Here is a 19941-nt window from a genome sequence, read left to right as displayed (position 1 = left end):
CATACAGGCTCTACCCTTTATCAAAATGAACAACACTGCAAAGCAAGCTGCCTTCTGTAATTGGTGTAGTAAATATGGCCCAGATAATAAATCGCACATGAACTTAGTGCTAAATACTACTGAGCAGAATTTAAGATTGGATGACTTCATTGCTCTTAGATATCAGGAACCAGGAATTAACATAAAAAAAAATTTCCAGGGAAAAAAATCTGTCCATTAAACTCAGCAAGGTGAAAATGTCATCATTTAGTGCCATCCTCACTCAGGCTCATAGCACATTTCCAAATGGTAGGTGGACTCTCATTCCTATGGCCACAGGCCCCCCAAAACTACTGTAACCATATTTTAGTCATTGGTTCTTAAGTCCAATCTTCTTCATTTGCTTAAACTGCCTTCAGAAATGGGTTAAGCTACATGTTCATTTGTTCTGGTCCCTACGGCGTTCAGAGATACAGTCTCCAAGAACTGCTTTCCCTTTATATTTCATACGTAGCTTTCCAACTGTTCTCACATATGGTCAGCTAGCCAATGTTTTTTAATGCGTTCAACAGATGGAATAGGAGTGTTGCCTTTAACTGTCTCTAACAACCCCCATAAATGGTGATGGGGAGATGCATTGCTGAAGGAGCAGGGGTAGAGGGAGGGGGATAAGGTTCTAGAATCATCAGTAATAGTGATGGGATTCCTGGATGTGGAAGGAAGAAGGAGGTAATGTGTGGAGAAAAAATGGGTGGGTTAGTACATATTTAAACAGGCATTTTCTGTTTAAGCAACATACTCAGGATAGATGTCAAGCAGTACTGAGGCCATGGAAATAGAGCTAGGTGAAGTGCTTTTTTAAGATCTGCACAACTTCTTTGTCTTGATGTGTCTCTTTCCCTTTTGTTACATTCTGCTATTGATACCAACTGACCATTCCATGTATGTCCAACACAAATCTTCAAAAACCATCTGGTTATCTACTTGACCCTGTTGGTCAGGGGTATACATGGCACAAAGCTGGGCCCTGGGTGGGTGGCCCATGGTATACTTCCATTTGTCCTGTTATTGGCCATCCCTAGACAAAAAGCAGCCTTAGTGTGGTGCTAAGGGCAGGGCAGTTAGCTGCAGGTAGAATATAGCTATGATTGGCTCTTTGAACACATCAACACTACTCATTTCAGTGGGATTGTGCAATGTGTTACACAAAATAAAGAGTGGAGAGAACACAGGCATTATGATATTTTTGTCAAAGGAGAAAATGTTGGAGGTTTTGTAGTGAAAAAAGTGAAGAATTCTGTTGAAGCGTATTTTGAAAGTTGAATGAAATGGGAGAGTGACATTCTAGATTTGTGAAAAGGGAGTTTGGGTCATGCTGGGGGAAGGTATTTGAGGTATGTTTTATAGGTCAGGAAAGAGGGGCACTTACAGCAAGAATGAGGCTGGGAGATGAGGAGCAGAGAAAGATGCACAATTTTCCCACCTCCTCTTTGGAATGAATGTTCTTGGAGATTTTGGTCTAGACTCAATTCTCTGCTGTGAGTTCCTACCAGGGCAGGTGATTGCTTATCCTCTAACAATCTTCATCAGAAATATTAGAGAGAAAATATTTTTCCTTCTAAGAATCTCATGAGGGCATGCAGCTGCATTTTATAAAGGAGACTGAGAAAGGGACAGGAGAAATTTTCATGTGTTGACCATTTTCATAATTTTCCTTTATGTTGTAGATTGAGTCATTCCTAGCACCTTTTATCTGTTGAGCCCTCATCTAGGTTGAGGCCATGATTTACACTAACTACAATGACTTGCTTTTAAGAGAGAAAAAACTTTCATAATGAAAAATTACAAGAGCTTTAACCAACCCATCATAAGTAACTGGAGGTAGTACTGAATACACAATCATCCTATCTAATAAAGAGGGAATATGCTAATTGACCCTCATGCCATCACAAAGATGGTGGCACCCACAGCCAATAAGGAGGGAATATGCTAATTGACTGCCCCACCCTCAAAGATGGTGGCGTCCACAGCCAATAAGGAAGGAATATGCGAAATGACAGCTCCGCCCTCAAAGATGGCAGTGCCCACAGTCAATAAGGAGGGAATATGCTAATTGACTGCTACACCCTCAAATATGGTAGTGCCCACAGCCACAAGATGGCTGGCAGGGGGGGGCAGTTGTGGGTGATTAGGCCAGCAGAAAAGGGCAGTTGTGGGGAACGGGGCCTGCAGGAGAGGGAGGGCAGTTGGGGGGGGACCAGGCCTGCAGGGGAGGGCAGTTAGGGGAAACCAGGTTGGTAGGGGAGGGCATTTGGGGGGGGGAGACTAGGCAGAGGGCAGTTAGGGGTGACCAGGCCTGCAGGGGAGGGCAGTTGGGGGTGATCAGGCCAGCAGGGGAGCAGTTAGGCATCGATCAAGCTGGCAGGGGAGTGGTTGGGGGTGATTAGGCTGGAAGTCAGAAGTGGTTAGGGGCAATCAGGCAGGCAGGCAGGCAAGTGGTTGGGAGCCAGCAGTCCTGGATTGTGAGAGGGATCCCAGATAGGAGAGGGTGCAGGGTGGGCTGAGGGATCCCCCCCCAGTGCACAAATTTCATGCACCAGGCCTCTAGTTTTATTAATATAAAACCCTAAGATCTTAACATGAGTGCAACTTGAACTGAAAAAAAAAAAAGATGACTGACTATTACATACCTATTTGCCTCTTAAGAATATTCTGAAAGTTGTATTTTGGTAGAGAAAAGTAAAATATTTCATTAAAAATTTTGTCTGCACTAAAAACTAAATTTTATGTGAACAAAGTATGATCTTTACACAGTATATTATTTTCAGACACTGACATTTCAGTTTCCTCTGACACAGGTGTAGTCTGTTCATCACTACACAGCCGTATGTGCAGGTGGATTCTTAATAGATGTTCTTCTGTGAGGAAATTTGCTAAATTTTATGACTGTATGCATTGGCTTTCCTGATATTAAAATGCAGAGTTGTAATATAGCTAAGTTTTCTCCCTCTAAACCAAATGGTAAGTTGCTTAATATGGTCACATGTGTAATAATTTTCTGAGCATCTTAAAATGATAGGTGTGCAGTCTGGAACAAACAACATATATGTGGAATGAAGTGTGGGATAGAACTGACACCCTTGAATAAGTCTACTTACATTATTTTATTTTGCATTTAAAAAATTTAGTACAACAGTTATAAGACTTATTTTTGACTTATATAAAGCCAATTAAATTTTAATCTGGACCAATTCAATAAAAATAAATTTGGAAAATATAATCAACACAGAAAATGAAAGCAAAATGTGTTTTCAGTAAAAAATTACACATTTTCTTGCTCTGCTGAGAGAGGCTATTGAGGTGAGATATTCTTGGCATTAGTTCATTTAAAGATAAGGATAACTCCCTTTACACAATCCTGTGAGCAGAATGCAATGAGGATTTCATCAAAGGCTGTATAATTCTGTAGACAAGTTCTTGGGAGTTATAGAAATTCTTACCCATCCTCACATAATTTTACATGCAGCACCCATGGATGAGTTTTCTAATTTGTGTTGGATGAATGATATATTTTTCTAATTAGGCAGATGCTTCCATTTTAGCTGAGGACCAGAAGACAATGTCTAACTGAGCTCTTTTGTTTGTTTATTTTGGACAGTGCCAGAATTAGGCTTGGAATTTCGTCTCCTGATTGACTCATGTCCTAATTAAAGCCCAATTTGATTGATTCTGCTTGTGCCTTTCCATAGGAAACAGAACAACTTCCCATAGTCACAACATGTTGGATTTACTGACTGCTCCTGATTCCCTTGATGTGTTCTGACATTCATGGCCATCCACACAGAAGCCCAGTCTGCAACCAAGTGTGTGGTCTCTTTAGCTCCAATACTGACAGATCATCCCACCTTACCTTTTATTATTCCTTTGTTGTAATATAAGTTCAAATCCTACATAATAAAAGTCTAATATGCAAATTGTCCCTTCGGGTGGTCATTCAACCGGGAAACCGGGAGTTCGACCACTCGCTATGATGTGTGCTGACCACTAGGGGGCTGCACGGAACATGGTGGGCATTGGCAATGCAGCACCCGGGCAGGGGGCTGTGACCTCTTGCTGTCCAGTGAGAATGTGGGGTGTACACCAAGCTCGCTTTCACTACCCCTGCTACCCTCCCCCAGGACGTAAGGGCTTGTGCCCTGGGGAAGCCCCCATGCTCAGGTACCGGGGCACCCACGAGGATCCTGCCCTGCACTCTCGCGGCATCTTCCGGGTGAGCTGGGCCACAACTGCTGGGACCGCAGGGGCCAGTCAGGCTCTCCATGGGTTCGTGCAGAAGCCGGTCTGCGAGGCCGGTGGCCAGGAGAGAGCATGCTGCCCACCTGGCTTTTGTGCGGCGCTGCTGGATGGCACAGAGGCCCATGCTCGCCCTGGCCCACAGCGTCCAGCTGCGCTCACTGCATTTCCGCATGGGGACTTGGGCGCCATGACTCAGGAGGAGGGGGACACGTGGGGGCCCCGGGGACTCAGGTGCTGCCCAAGGCCCAGAGGTCAGCTGGGACCTGCCTTTCCATGCCAGATGCTCACGCTTCAATTGCCAGCTAGGCCTAGGGACTGCACCGGGGCTTGAATTTCTTGCACCGGGCCTCTAGTATAGTTATAAAATAGGATCTTATGGAGGGTATGCAATGAAGTTGATAGTTTCTATTATCTTAATAGTTTACATAAAAGAGAAAAATCATTCCCAGAATCTGAGCAAGCTGAAGATGGTCTTTCCCCCTACCACTTCCCCAGCTTGCTTTTACCTTTGATGATTTGGAAAGTCCTATTGTCATAAAAATTAAATTGGCTCCATCTAATGCATACAGATGGCAATGCCTTGTGCTAGGTGCAGCTGTCATTTTCTTCCTCAAAAGTGAAGGGAAAGTCTCATCAGCTCATCTACAGCATAAAAGCTGCTTTAGAAAGATGAGCACTATGCAGAGAATAAGAAAATCTGTCTGATGTAATCCAAAAATGTAAAATAAGATCTTTTCTTTTTGGAAAGAGAGTTTTCCAAGTAACTCATCACCTGGGTTACTCCAAATATACTTTCAATTTTAGAAAAAAAAACCCCACACAAAACAGATTTGTATCTCTGCTAAAGACACCATCGTTTGAAAGCTTTCATGTTTGAAAAAAGAAGGCATAGTGTTTGTGGAGTCATTGGTTAGATTCTCTCCCCAACTCTTCACATTAAATACTAAGAGTCCATCCATCCTCTGGCCCAAGATAGCATCAACCTTTCTTCCAAGGATCCATCCATTTCTCTTAGGGCATCTCCAGCCCTCATCTTATGTGGAGTTAATCTCTTCCTACTAAAGACAAGGTCCTTACCTTGCCTTATCAGAGTTTGTTAAATGTTTGTTGAATGAATGCATTGACCTCTATAAATAGATAAAGCATTTCATCAACATATTCAAATAATGCATATGTTATACTGCTTCATTTAACACATACAGTGAAGACATCCATTCTGGGTCTGACTTCCTATTGTAAAGGTCTCATAAATTCATACCTTCAAATATAGTCCAAGTTTGTGCATTTTTATTAGATAATGCAAATGAGGAGAATAGAGAAATGATCAGACTTCAGCTTACAGAAGGGAAAACATGCTCACTTAGCAAGTTCTCCCTCAGCAGATTGCTGAACATTAATCTGAGTTTATTTTATGGTATGCATAGGCCCATTTTGCTGGAGGAAGGCAACTGAAACAAGCTTTGGAATAAGGTTATACTGGTGCCATAAAAGAAAAATTTTTTAGGGCATCATGTATATCTATTTCGGCTATTTTTCAAGTCTGCATTTATCCCTGGGTTAATAATAGGAAAAATTTGCTATTATTGTAATTTGAAAGAAAGTTAAAATTGACCTCCAGAAATCTGTCTTGGCAGCATAAAGAATTTCACCACTCAAATTTTTGGAACTTGTCTTTGCATAAACATTATCTGCTGACCATAGTGGAATGTTTTCTTATTAGAGATATAGACAGCTTCACATAATTACTATGTTCCAGGAAAAGATGATGTATAATGATTTTTATATTTTAAAATATAGAATCCTATTTTAAAGTGTTTAAGAAATGTTCCTCTGTAAGGGAGTCAGTCTTATGTAATAATTCACACGAGTGTAAATTTGGATTTCAAAATATGAAATGACATGCTTCTGTACTTGAAGATAAATAACCTTTTGGTTACAGACAGTAGAATTAAGTAATTTCAGGAAATGAATTAACATATTGACCTGTGTAGACTTGGGATGAAACCTTGCCAAGATCAAACCTTTGCCAAGTTCCTGTCTCTTTTATGTAATTTAGACTGCACCTATTCTTCTGATTTATGATTCACTTACCTTGATAAAACAGATTGTTTGAGTTATATTTAATTGAATGTACATTTCTTCTACTTTTTCTTTAAGTATTGGTAACCTCAAAAATCCAAGTGGCTGCTGGAGGGTGGAATTGAAAGGACACTTGTCCTTGAGCATGAACACAAGCTCAAGGATCAAAAGACCTAACAAAAGACAAGGCACTAGGTGGGAAGTTGAAATAGACCAACTTACACCATAAACAAGAATAAACTCAAAATGGATAAAAGACTTAAATGTATGTCATGAAACCATAAAAATCCTAGAAGAAACCATAGGCAGCAAAATCTCAGACATCTCTTATAGCAATATGTTTACTGATACAGCTCCTAAGGCAAAGGAAACTAAGAAGAAAATAAACATATGAGACTACATAAAAATAAAAGCTTCTGCACAGCAAAAGAAACCATAAACAAAACGAAAAGAAAGCCCACTGTATGGGAGAACATTTTTGGCAATGATACATCTGATACAGGGTTAATATGCAAAATATATAAGGAACTCATACAACTTAACAAAAGGAAAACAAACAATCCTATTAAAAGATGGGCAAAGGACCTAAATAGACACTTTTCTGAAGAGGACATACAGAAGGTCAAAAGACATATGAAAACATGCTCAAAGTCACTAATCATCCGAGAGATGCAAATCAAAATGATAATCAGGTACCATCTCACACCTGTCAAAATGGCTACCATCAACAAATCAACAAATGACAAGTGGTGGCAAGGATGTGGAAAAAAGAGAACCCTAGTGCAATGCTGGTGGAATATAGACTGGTGTAACCATTATGGAAAATAGTATGGAGTTTCCTCAAAAAATTAAATATGGAACTGTCATTTGACCCAGGGATCCCACTTCTAGGAATATATCCAGAAACCTGAGAAGCACCAATCAGAAAGAATGTATGTACCCCTATGTTCATAGCAGCACAATTTACAATAGCTGAGATCTGGAAACAGCCCAAGTGCCCATCAGTAGATGAGTGGATAAAAAAGCTGTGGCACATTTATACCATGGAATACTATGCAGCAGTAAAAAAGAAGAATCTCTTACCCTTTGAGACAGCATGGGGGACTGAGAGAGTACTATGCTGAGTGAAATAAGTCAGTCAGAGAAAGACAAGTGTCACATGACCACACTCAGATGTGAAATCTAAGTAACAAAATAAACTGATGAACAGAGTAGATCCAGAGACATGGAAGCATGAAACAGAGTGCAGAATCTCAGAAGGAAGGCAGGGGAGGGTGGGTGAGAGGTAATCAACCAAAGACCTTGTATGCATATATGCATAATCCATTGACATAGACAATAGGGTGCTGAAGGCCTGGGGTGGGAAGGGGGTGCAGCTGGAGGGTGTCAATAGGGGAAAAGGAGACATATGTAATACTTGCAACAATAAAAAAATTATTTTAAAAAAAAGTAATAGATGGTACCCAGTTTTTCTTCTTGTCTCGTAGTATTGATCTCAGATTCCAGAAGAAATGGAAACCCCATCTGTACTCAGGCCTTGCCCTGCACATGAACAGAGGCCCAACATTCACTGAGCACTCCTAGAGCCACCATCAGTGTGGGCAGAGTGGCAGAAATGCTTTGACGGCACACAGATATTCAAATTTGTTTGTAAAGTTGTTCCAGCCTAAGTTGCTAAACATGCTGAGCGGAAACCTCCCTAAGATAACATGATGTTTTCCCCATACTACTGTCCTACCTCTATTACAGCATTTCTCATAGCCTGCCTTGGTTATAGTTATCTATGTCTATGTCCATGTCTACCTCTTTCTCCACTAGTTTTTCACAGGGCAGGAGTCAGATCTCACTCATCTCTTCATTCCTCACAGATTTTAGAGAAGTTCACCTAGAATATGGACTCAATGTCTAACAGGTTTTTGTTTTGCTAATATTTCCTTAGTTTCCCTTTAACTTTCTTAAAAATTGTTTGAAATATACTGTTATTATAATTGAATTAAAAATATGTGAAGAACACAAACAGATTTTATTTTGCTCAGTATAAATATATCTCTTATTTCAACTGCACAGTAGGCCATGATGGCAGAGACTATGCTTTTCTTGTTTCTGTATCTCCAGCACAATGCATTGTTTCTGGTATTTGGTAGCTACTCAAGACATAGTAGTAGTTATTTGAATAAGCAAAATAATTTAGATGTGGTATTCCCAGGCATCGTGCTAGGTACTAGAGAGCTGCGTAAAATGAATCCTACCCAAAGGAATTTAGAGTTCACTCGATGATGACAAGTGCATCAATAGCTGAGGTTTATTTTAGAGCTTAACTTTATATTTGTATAGAGCTTTTAATAAAGTTGCTTTCAATTACATGGTTTTATTTGGTTTCAAAATCTAGTGAGGTTGTCAGGGCAATCACATTCTTCTTGTTTGTAAAAAGTTTTAGTTTCTTTCCCTTTTTTTCTGAATACAGACATTTTCCTATTATTTTCATATCTTTATTATAGAAAACACAAGGAATAGAAAAAAAGCAAGATCTATATCTCTGCATGTATGTATATGCACACATATGCACACACATTTTATATTTTATTTCCAGGTCTTTGTCCTGATGTGATCTTTTTTTTTTTTACATAAACATATATTAATATCACAGAGTTCCAGGCTTTTTCAGAGGTTTCGGTGACTAAAGTTAAATAAGAAAGTTTTTGTTCTCAAACTTACAATCAAATAAGAGAGTCAAAAGTGAATCAATAGTTACAATTGAGGCCTGTGGAGAAACACTTTTTATAGAAACAAAATGAATGTGAAGTGCAATAGGGTGGAAACTGGGAGAAAGCTAGTGTTGAATGAATTCCAAGACAAGAGAGAATTTCAGGTACTGAGAGTATTAAGTTCACCCTACTGCACATCATGTACAAAAATTAACTCAAAATGAATCAAAGCCTCAGATGTACTAGTAATAGCTAAAACTATAAACTTTAAGAAAAATGTAGAGGAAAACATTCATGACCTTGGATCAGGTTGTAGTTTCTTAGATAGGATACCAAAGCACAAACAACAAAACAAAAAATAGATAAATTGGACTCTGTCAAAGTTAAACACTTTTTGTTCTTAAAAAGACATGTTGTAAAAAGTGAAAATAAGACCCACAGAATAAGAAAAAAATTGCAAACGATATATTTGATAAAAGATTTGAATCTAGAATACATCAAGAATCTTATACCGCAATAAGAATAAGACATACAAAAAGGTGCTCAACATCATTAGTCATCAGAGAAATGCAAATCATAAGCTCAGTGCACACCTGGCCAGCATTGATCAGTGGTCGAGTGCCGACCTATGAACCTGGATGTCAGGGTTGTGGGTTCAATCTCCAGTGCGGGGTGTGCAGAAGGTAGCTGATCAATGATTCTCTCTCATCATTGATGCTTCTATCTCTCTCTCCCTAACCCTTCCTCTCTGAAATCAATAAAGAAAACCAAAAACCCAAACCAACCAACCAAACAAAAAACCTCAGTGTGCTACCATTAGGATGGCTCTAATAAAGATAGACAATAGCAAGTATTGATGAAGATGTGGATAAATTTGAGTCCTATACACTGATGGATGGAATGTAAAATGATGCAGCCACTTTGGAAAATAGTCTGGCAGTTCCTCAAAAGATTGAACATGGAGTTACCATATGACTCAGCAACTATATTCCTAGGTACATACCCCAAATAAAAGAAAACATATGTTTACACAAAAACTTGTACACAAATGTTCATAAGTGACATTATTTATATCGGCCAAAAAGTAGAAACAACCCAATGTACATCAACTCATGAATGGATAAGTAAAATACAGTGTATTCATACAATGGAATATTACTTGGCCATAAAAAGGAACAAAATACTGATTCATACTACAACATGGATAAACTTTGAAAACATTGGGCTCATGAAAATAGCCACCAGAAATATACATTGTATAATTTACTGTTCCATATATGTGAAATGTCCAGAAAAAGCAAATCTATAGAGACAGAAATAAGATTAATGGTTGCTCTGGGTTGAGGAGAGAGATGAAGAGAATGAGGTGATTGCTAAATGGTCTGGGCTTTCTTTGGGTCATAAGAATGTCTAAAATTTATTGTGGTGATGAGTTGCACAACTCTGAGTATACTAAAAACGATTGAATTGTATACTTTAAATGAGTGAATCGTATTGCATGTGAATTATATCTCAATAAAGCTGTTACCAAAAGAAACACAAACTAAAAACTAAAACAAACAACCAAAAAAAGAATATCAGTGCTACATAGTAATCAATAAAATGGGGATTTGAATTTTCCCATTGAGTTTACAACAAGGTGGTCAAGTCATAATCTTAGAAAGAGTAGTTTTGGAGAAAAATCCAGACTTGAACAGTTGATAAGCAAAATAAAATAAAAACTGGGGCCAAGTCTTAATCATTGTTTTAGGTAGCTTGACTCTGAAAGGAAAAGTAAAGGATGGCAGCTGGAATGGACATGAGATTTTTTAAAAAATCCTTTCTGAGATGGAAGAAACTGAGTAGCTTTGAGCCCAACAAAAAGGCTAAAACTATAAAAGTTGGTAGTAATTAATTGATGGAGCAGCATCAAGGAATGGGATAAGATGGGCTGGAAAGTATAGAGGAAGAATCCCACTTCCAAAAAGCCAACAAGGAGAAGAAAAGGCTACACGGATTATATAAGGTGTTATTTTGTTTCTCCCTGAGGGAATTAGGAGTAGGAACCTGTTGGAATGGGCAGGGAGTACTGCCTTACAGGAGGTGGGAAATGAAAAATCAGCACAAGTCCATGTGACTGGGCAGATCTCCACAGTGGGGCTATGCAGCCCAGGAGTAGAATCAAAGAACGCTGACGTTTGGGTTATACCAAGATTGATGTCATAGGCATCATGGACCAGGGACAGAACACTGAAAGATTGCTAGAGAATGAAGGGTATATTGCCTGGAAAGAGAAAGGGGAAGACAGAAGGGAATAAATTAGAGCATAAAATGAAGTGGTCAGGGGCCTTCAGTAGAAATAAGTTTAAAGAATAGATGCTTGGGGAGCATGGATGTAAGAGGAGATTTTGGTCCATAAATGGATTACCATATTGTAAACTTTAGAAGAGAAAAAATTTCTGGTTAATAAGATCTAGAGTGATCATGAAGGTAGGTTGTTAGTAAGGATGGAAGGTCATTGGAATTCCAGAAATCAAAGAACCATAGAGCCTTAACCAGTTTGGCTCAGTGGATAGAGCGTTGGCCTGAGGACTGAAGGGTCCCAGGTTCGATTCTGGTCAAAGGCATGTACCTTGGTTGCAGGCACATCCCCAGTAGGAGGTGTGCAGGAGGCAGCTGATCGATGTTTCTCTCTCATCGATGTTTCTAACTATCTCTCTCCCTTCCTCTCTGTAAAAAAAATCAATAAAATATATTTTTTTAAAAAAGAACAAAAAAGAAAACCATAGACCAGATGAGTGGAGGTATGCTACACTAGGACAATCATGCTGTCCAGGAAGATTGAGTAGAATTAGGGTGGAGAGAAATGTGGCAATATAGGTGCCCAAATGCTCCATGTATGTATGGGAGTAATTGAAAAACCAACAGATAACAATGGCTAAAATGAACAAAATGGTCATGTAGTTTATGCCATTTTTAATTTTCTCCTAATATTACAAATGATTTCCTTGTTATTATCTACTTTATAAACATATATTTTATAACTGATGTTTATAACATAATTTATGTATTCCTTGATAGATTTAAATTTAAAAAAAATACATTTTATTGATTTTTACAGAGAGGAAGGGAGAGGGATAGGGAGTTAGAAACATTGATGAGAGAGAAACATCGATCAGCTGCTTCCTGCATGCCCCCTATTGGGAATCGAGCCTGTAACCAAGGTACATGCCCTTGACCGGAATCGAACCTGGGACCCTTCTTCAGTCCACGGGCTGACACTCTATCCACTGAGCCAAACAAGTTAGGGCTTAAATTGTTTTCAATTTTTCACTATTAAAGCTAATGCTATAGTAAATATAATTTAGTCCCTTTTTGAATTGCATATACATTTGCAAACAAATTTGAAGTCAATTTTTGAATTCAAATAATTGTTTTGCTTTTTATTTAACAACTCATCAAATTTGGTCAAATCACTTTGTTGACTGGTTAAATTAATTTAATTTAAAATATTCAAGAACTAGGCCCCTCCTCCCCCCCTCCCCCAAACCCAACAAAACAAAACAAAACAAAAAGAACTAGGCCCTGCCCCTCTGTAGTTTCAATTCCCAGTCTGTTAAGAGAAAGTGGTGGGTAGATAGCACTTCTGAAGAGACAATTAGGTATTTTTCTGGTTTCCAAATTGAGAAGAAAGTTTTCTGACTGGTGTCCAGGGAAGCTGCCAGATCAGATCTGTGAGGTAATCCAAACTGTAAATTAGAACTTCAGGCATAAATATGTCTGAGTATGTGATAGCTATTTGTAGCAACATATGATTAATGGTTATATCTTGTTGAGAAATATTATAAGTAAATTTTTTAGTTAATTGTTAGAAAATCAGAGAGAGACATTCGAGTCCAGAAACCCAGTAAGTCAATGGAAGCCTAATCTTCAAGGAGGGAAGCACAAAGTGGTAAAAGAAGGAAAAAAATATTTTAGAAGATAGACTGCAAGATTACCAGGAAGAAATTCTCAACTGAAGTCATACTGGGCGATAAAAGGAAAAAAGGAGAGAGGGTCAGCATGTTCTGGGAATAAAAACTGGATATGACTATATAAAAAAGGTCCTAACCTTTACTGTGAACCTGTGATATGCTAGGCATACTAATACATTATTTTATCCTGACAATGACTATGTAATATAGGAATTCTCATCAATATGGATTAGAATTGGCTGCCTATAAGAGAAAACTCAAAATAATGCTGACTTAACCAATCACTGTTTATTCTCTCAATTAAAGAAGTGCGGATGAGTCTGTCTAGGGCAGATGTAGCAGTTCTATGATATCACAAGTGACCCAGACACCAGCTTTTCTTTTCCTATTTATTGAGAGTATGACTTCATTTCTTTTTTCTCTCCCACCCTAACATGGTCATCCATGCTTGGTTAAATGGTTTCCAATGAAATGCAGTCATTGGAATTATTTGTAGTAAAGTATCATTTATCACCATCACATTAAAAGAATTTAAAGTTGAAAAAGCAAGGGGAGAAGGGCAAGAATAGGGGCACTGGACACATGAAAGTAGGGGAGTTTCTGTTATGAGGAAAAGGGAACTAGAAGGGGGAGGCTGACTATTTGAATCACAAACTGACCCTTTTACAACATTGTCAAATGTGATTCTGTGATCTATATCAGAAAAATTATTATTGTACAATTTATCAGGAACATTATATATAACTATCCTTATATATAACTATCATTTATATGAAAGATAAAATCTCTAGAGTAGTAAGAATAACCTCCTAATATCATCCAATACATGACAAGGCTTTTGTGGAGGCCAACTACTAGCAAATGTTTATGTCTTTACTAGAGGCCCAACGCATGAAAGTTGTGCAAGGGGCTCGGCCCCCGCCACTGCGCGGTGGCCTCCTCCTCTGCCTTGGCCCCCACCCACCATGGCAGCCGTCTCAGCCATCACAGCCCTGGCTTCGTCTGTAAGGTTGTCCGGAAGGACATCTGGTTAATTAGCATATTACACTTTTATTATTATAGACTAGAAGCCCATTGCAGGAAGATTCCTGCAAGAATAGGGCTTCGCTCCTGTCTCTGCTGTTCCTACCCCGCCCTTCTCTGCCACTTCTCTCCCGCCCGTTTCCGCTCCGTTGCTTGGCTTCCTTCTACGGTGTCTTCAGGCTTCGCTCCCAGCCAGTATATGCAAATTAGCTGCCATCTTTGTTGGTGGCTAATTTGCAAATTGCTCTGATTAGTCAATGGTACGGTCAATTTGCATCTTTGTCTATTATTAGATAGGATTGGGGGGCCCCCCCACTGGTACCCACCATGGCCAGCCTCCCTGCCCCCTGATCGCCCTACCGCCTCTGCTGGTCACCTTCCACAGAGGGAGGCAACCAGTGAGGCAATCAGGGGCCCCCTCTGGCACATGCCTTGGCTGGTCTGGGGCCTGCGGGCTGGGGGCAGCTCCTGTGTTGAGCATCTGCCCCCTCGTGGTCAATGCGTCATAGCGACTGGTTGTTCCACTGGTCGTTCTGCCGTTTAGTCAATTTGCACATTAGACTTTTATTATATAGGATAATTTTTCTCTTTTCACATCTTTGGCCTCACATTATTCCTAAACACAGTGATAAATATTTATTTTATTTGTACCTCTAACTCTGACTGAAGTATTTTCCAGTAAGAGTTTTGTCTTTCTTACTAGATTATAAACTCTCTGAAACAGGAAAAACATCATGTTTGTGTATATTAAGCATACTTAATAGATCACCTTGTAAGCACTGAATAAATAATAGTTTATCATATAAAATAATTTATTTTTTCAAAATCCATATACAACATACAACCCAGAGGCTAATTGGACTCCTCCAGGCCATGGAGGTTAAAGTTTTGGCATTTCTGCAATCTTATCAAAACACTGCTTCACTGACTTTTTAAGAACTCTTAGCACACAGAACACATACAATTGTGCCATTTCACTGAGAGAATTCAGGAGAGAAAAAAAGGCATCATCAGACCTGTGATGTTTAACTGTGTGGCAACTCAGCTGGGCCATGAGGTGCCCAGGGATTTGGTTAAATGTTATTCTGAATATGCCTGTGAGGGTGTTTCCAATGAGATAACACTTGAATCAGTGGACTAAGTAAAGCAGATGGCCATCTGGCTTCATTTTTAGAATCCCAAAATGACTGCTGGAGCTCCAGCCATCACATCTAAGTTCCAAGCATCAGGAAAGAGGGACTACAAAAGGTTTCCCCTGCCCAACTTTCTCACTTTAAAGAAGTCTTCCCAGAATGCAAACTGATATAGCCACTAAGGAAAACAACATGGAGTTTCTTCAAAAAAATAAAAGTAGAACTACCATATGACCTAATAATCCCTCTCATGGGTATATATCTGAAGAAAATTAAGTCACTGTCTCAAAGAGATATCTGCACCCCCATGTGCATTATTCACAATTATACATCTTTGTTTTACTGTGGTTGCAAATATCAAAAAATTCCTATATGTGACACAGAACCAGAGTTAAGTTAGGGTTTTTCAAAATGCTGACACACCGAGCTCAAAAGGTTCGCCATCACTGGACTAAGCTCACCTGGTGAATGACCTGCATATGTGTTCAGTACTTTACCTTCATTCCCTGGATAATATATTTTCAAGGACTTTTTTCTTTATTTTTGTTAACATTTTAAAATGTGTGTGGCATGACAACTACTTAAATGGAAGACCAGGTTTCTTTCCCCTCTAAGTGCATGATACAGTGATTCTTTAGGCACTAAAGCAGTGCTCATTTTTCTTCCCTAGTTCTATGTGGACCTGTTTTACAGAATGGGGTTATGTTTGTTGTAAGATACGTGTAGCCTAATGTTTGTTAGCTTTGTGGTCTAAAGTGTTATCTCTCAAGCAGATCCCTAAGTAGACCAAAACTTTTGTTGCCAAAGACGTGGTGAAAACAACTTTTGTCCCCTAAGATCTACTTTTTAAGCCTATCATCCCCTGTAGTTATCAACTGCATGTACGGCCTCTAGAAATTAGGATGCTAAGCTGACCAACATGATGGTAGTAACTATCATGCAGCTTGCCTCCAAAGAAAAAGATTGTTTAGCGTAGCAGAATTGTAAGCCTACCTAGGCATGTTGTAAAACCGTTTGAAAGTTATTCAGAGCAAGTTTTGTGAATAGAAATGTAGTGCTCAAGTCACATTCTGCTTTACAAGGTTATAGCAAATATAGACAAATTAAAAATAAAAAAATAATAAAAATAAAAAAGCCAAGTTCATAAAACAGGCTGGTGCTTGCCACAGGTGGGGGTTGGGGGTTGGAGTAGGGGAAATGGGATATTGGTCAAAAGGGAAAACAGTTATAAGATGAATAGCTCTTGGGATATCATGTAGAGCAAGCATGTCAAACTCAAAGGCTAACATGGGCCAAATAAACAAGGTTTAAGTTTATGTGGGCCACAAAAAAAAACAAAAGCTTCAATTTTCATAGAAACATAGGTTTATTTCGATAGAGACATGCTGAATACAAAGGGCTGAAATCAATGAGTAATCATTAACATAAAATAATAGAACATTTTAATAAAAATTAATATTTTTTCTTGAACATTAACTTACCAGACACTGAATAACTGCACAAATTAATAAGCGTAACTCAAATAAACCTATTTTTCTTGTTCTCCAAAAGCAAAATATTTCCTGTTGTGCACACCAAACAAGTCAGTACAAGAATCATGACATGGCAATCGGCTGCTAAAATATTCGCTGCTAATATTAGTGGAGAGAAATGGTGCGCCTGCGCATAAGGCACATAAGGGAAATGAATGCAACATGATTATAGTAATCAGTCATTAGCGAATGTTGTAGTTCGTTATTAATAATTATGTATAACAGGACATTGTAAAAATTAAGTTACAAAAATTTTATTAAAACGTTTCTTACATACCGCTATATTGGTTGGGCTGCAAAAATATTCATTGCGGGGCCGGGAGTTTGACATGCTTGATGTAGAGTATGGTGACTATAGTTCACAATATTATATCATATACACGCAGTCCCCAACGTACAATAGTTTGACTCAACATTTTTTTTACTTTATGATGATGCAAAAGGAATATACATTTAGTAGAAACTGGATTTTGAATTTTGATCTTTCTTGGACTATTGATATGGGGTATGATATTCACATGATGCTGGGCAGCAGCTGTGAGCCGCAGCTTCCAGTCAGGCACCCAATCACCACGGTAAACAACCCATACTCTACAGTGAACTTGGTTGTCAGAGTTTTCTTGGATATTGTGTTTTGTGTTTTCACATCCCATCCTGTATATAAATTCCCATCTGTGTCTCCTGCTTCTGGTGAGATGAGGAAGGCAATTACAGATGCTCCTTGACTTACTATGGGGTGATGTTCTGATAACGTAAGTATTCTGAGCACATTTAAGGTAGGCTCAGCTAAGCTATGATGTTAGGTAGGTTAGGTGTATTAAATGCATTTTCAACTTATGATATTTTCAATTTGTGATGGGTTTATTAGGCCATACCCCATCATAAGTCGAGGAGCATCTGTACTTGAAAGTTGCTAAGAGAGTAGATCTTAAATGTTCTTACTACACATACAAAAAAAGGTAATTATGTGAGGTGATGAATGTGTTAACTAATTTTATTATGATAATTATTTCATAAAATATATGTATATCAAAACATCATGTTATATACCTTACACTTACTTACACCATGTTATATATCAATAGAGCTGGAAAAATAAGTCTTCCCAGAAATCCCACAACTATTTTTCTCTACATCTTATGATTCACTCCGAATACATAAGGCCACATTAGCTGCAAGGGGAATTGATGTTGTCAAACATTCACTTGGTACAATTACTCTGCAAATGAAAAGTGGGGTTCTGATAGTAAGGATGAAAGGGAGAACAAATATTGGGCTCAGTTTATTGCTAAGGCCTCATGACTAACAAATTGAGGTGTCAGAATTAGAACAAGTCTCACTTCATTATGTGGCATTGGTTCTCAACAGAATATAATCTTTTCACAGAGTGGAAGACAGTAGGTCCATGAATCAAAAAAGTGAGGGTTCAAGAGGTTGAAGACAAGAGGTTGTTACCTGATCCTATTTTCGTTAAATGGATAAAGGTAGACTCTGGTTTGAATATCATTTTTCATCTTTAAAATAATATTGCCTTTTATTCTTTGAGCAATTTCACTTTTGGGAATTTCACATTTTGATATAATTAAAATGAATGCAAAGGTTTATGTACTAGAATATTTACTGAATCTTTATTTATAATACTGGAAAATTAAAAACAACCAAAATACCCAACAAAGAAAATTGGTTAAATTACAGAATACTGAAACAACCATATGGTAGTACACATTGTATTAATTAGAAATCATGCTCTTCAAGAATATTTAAGGACATGCATGAAATACTCATAAGTTATATCAAAAGGATTATGAAATAATAATTACTAGGATCCCAGTTTTGTAATGTATGTGTAGAATCATAGAAAGAAACCTGGAAGAATAGACATCAGAATGTTAATAGTGTTTCTTTTATAGCTGATAGGATTATCAATTATTCTGCTTTTTATTATGCTTTTCTGAATTTTTCAAATTTCTATAATTAATATGTATTACTTTTATAATCAGAAAAATTCACTTGTCATTTGCAAATATGCTTTCTCCTTAGCAAAAACAATTTTGTTATTCTCAAGATGATTGGCTTAGATGTTTATCACTTTCTAAGTGCTAGCATGAAGGTTACAGGAGATTGACTTTATTGAGTGTTGGCCATGTATAAGCCACCAACCATTCTGGGATTTGGGAGAGTGAGTAGGGAGAGGGTTTGAGCTACAAAGATGAACAAACCTTGGGCCCTATCTCTCCGAGAAGGGCTGTGTTTGAAAGGTGATGGTCATGGGAAAGGGCTGTAGACCCTTATGGAGTGACTGCCAAGGCAGAAAGGCCATGATGTAAGACTGAGTATAAGAGTGCAGTAAGCCCCAACCGGTTTGGCTCAGTGGATAGAGCGTCGGCCTGTGGACTCAAGGGTCCCAGGTTCGATTCCTGTCAAGGGCATGTGAAAGGTGATGGTCATGGGAAAGGGCTGTAGACCCTTATGGAGTGACTGCCAAGGCAGAAAGGCCATGATGTAAGACTGAGTATAAGAGTGCAGTAAGCCCCAACCGGTTTGGCTCAGTGGATAGAGCGTCGGCCTGTGGACTCAAGGGTCCCAGGTTCGATTCCGGTCAAGGGCATGTACCTTGGTTGCGGGCACATACCCAGTGGGGAGTGTGCGGGAGGCAGCTGATCGATATTTCTAACTCTCTATCCTTCTCCCTTCCTCTCTGTAAAAAATCAATAAAATATATTAAAAAAAAAGAGTGCAGTAAACATGTAATTTAGTTATGAAAAATGAATTTCCTATTGCCTAGATGCCAGGTGTAGTGCATTAGACTGAGGTCAGCTTGGGCCATTCATAAGCAGAACTACCAACCTGGTCTCCTCAATGAGGACATAGAATCTTGACTGTGAAAATCAGCCATTCCAAATAAGATACCCATCTTGACCTTAGATGATGAAGATAACAACAAAAACAACAATGAACAAATGACTCAACCTATTGATGGAATGAGGATTCTATGCAGTTTTTATATAGCTAATGAAGTATCATTATGCAACAAATGAATTAGTCAGTGTTCCTATCTTGACACCACCATTTATCAGGATTTTGGAAAAAAAAAAAAAGGAAATCCTATTTCTTCTTGTTTTGAATTGGTGAGAATGCTGAGCCTAGTTTGGGTATGAGAACTGGTTCTGTTAGAATCCAAGCCATATATCTCCTTTTCTGAGTCCACCAGAATTGTTTTTCTGTGGCTTTTCACAATTCT

At 38.6% G+C, this 19941-nt stretch overlaps 1 pseudogene; it reads left to right on the top strand.

The window, feature by feature from the left end:
* The first annotated feature begins 4042 nt into the window (after window positions 1–4042).
* Window positions 4043–19941, top strand: part of LOC102256219 — a 45619-nt pseudogene continuing 29720 nt past the window's right edge.

The sequence above is a fragment of the Myotis brandtii genome, unplaced genomic scaffold (genome assembly GCF_000412655.1).
Source record: "Myotis brandtii unplaced genomic scaffold, ASM41265v1 scaffold41, whole genome shotgun sequence".
Lineage (NCBI taxonomy): Eukaryota > Metazoa > Chordata > Mammalia > Chiroptera > Vespertilionidae > Myotis > Myotis brandtii.
The sequence above is the reverse complement of the archived record's forward strand: the minus strand, read 5'-3'. Positions and strand labels throughout refer to the sequence as shown.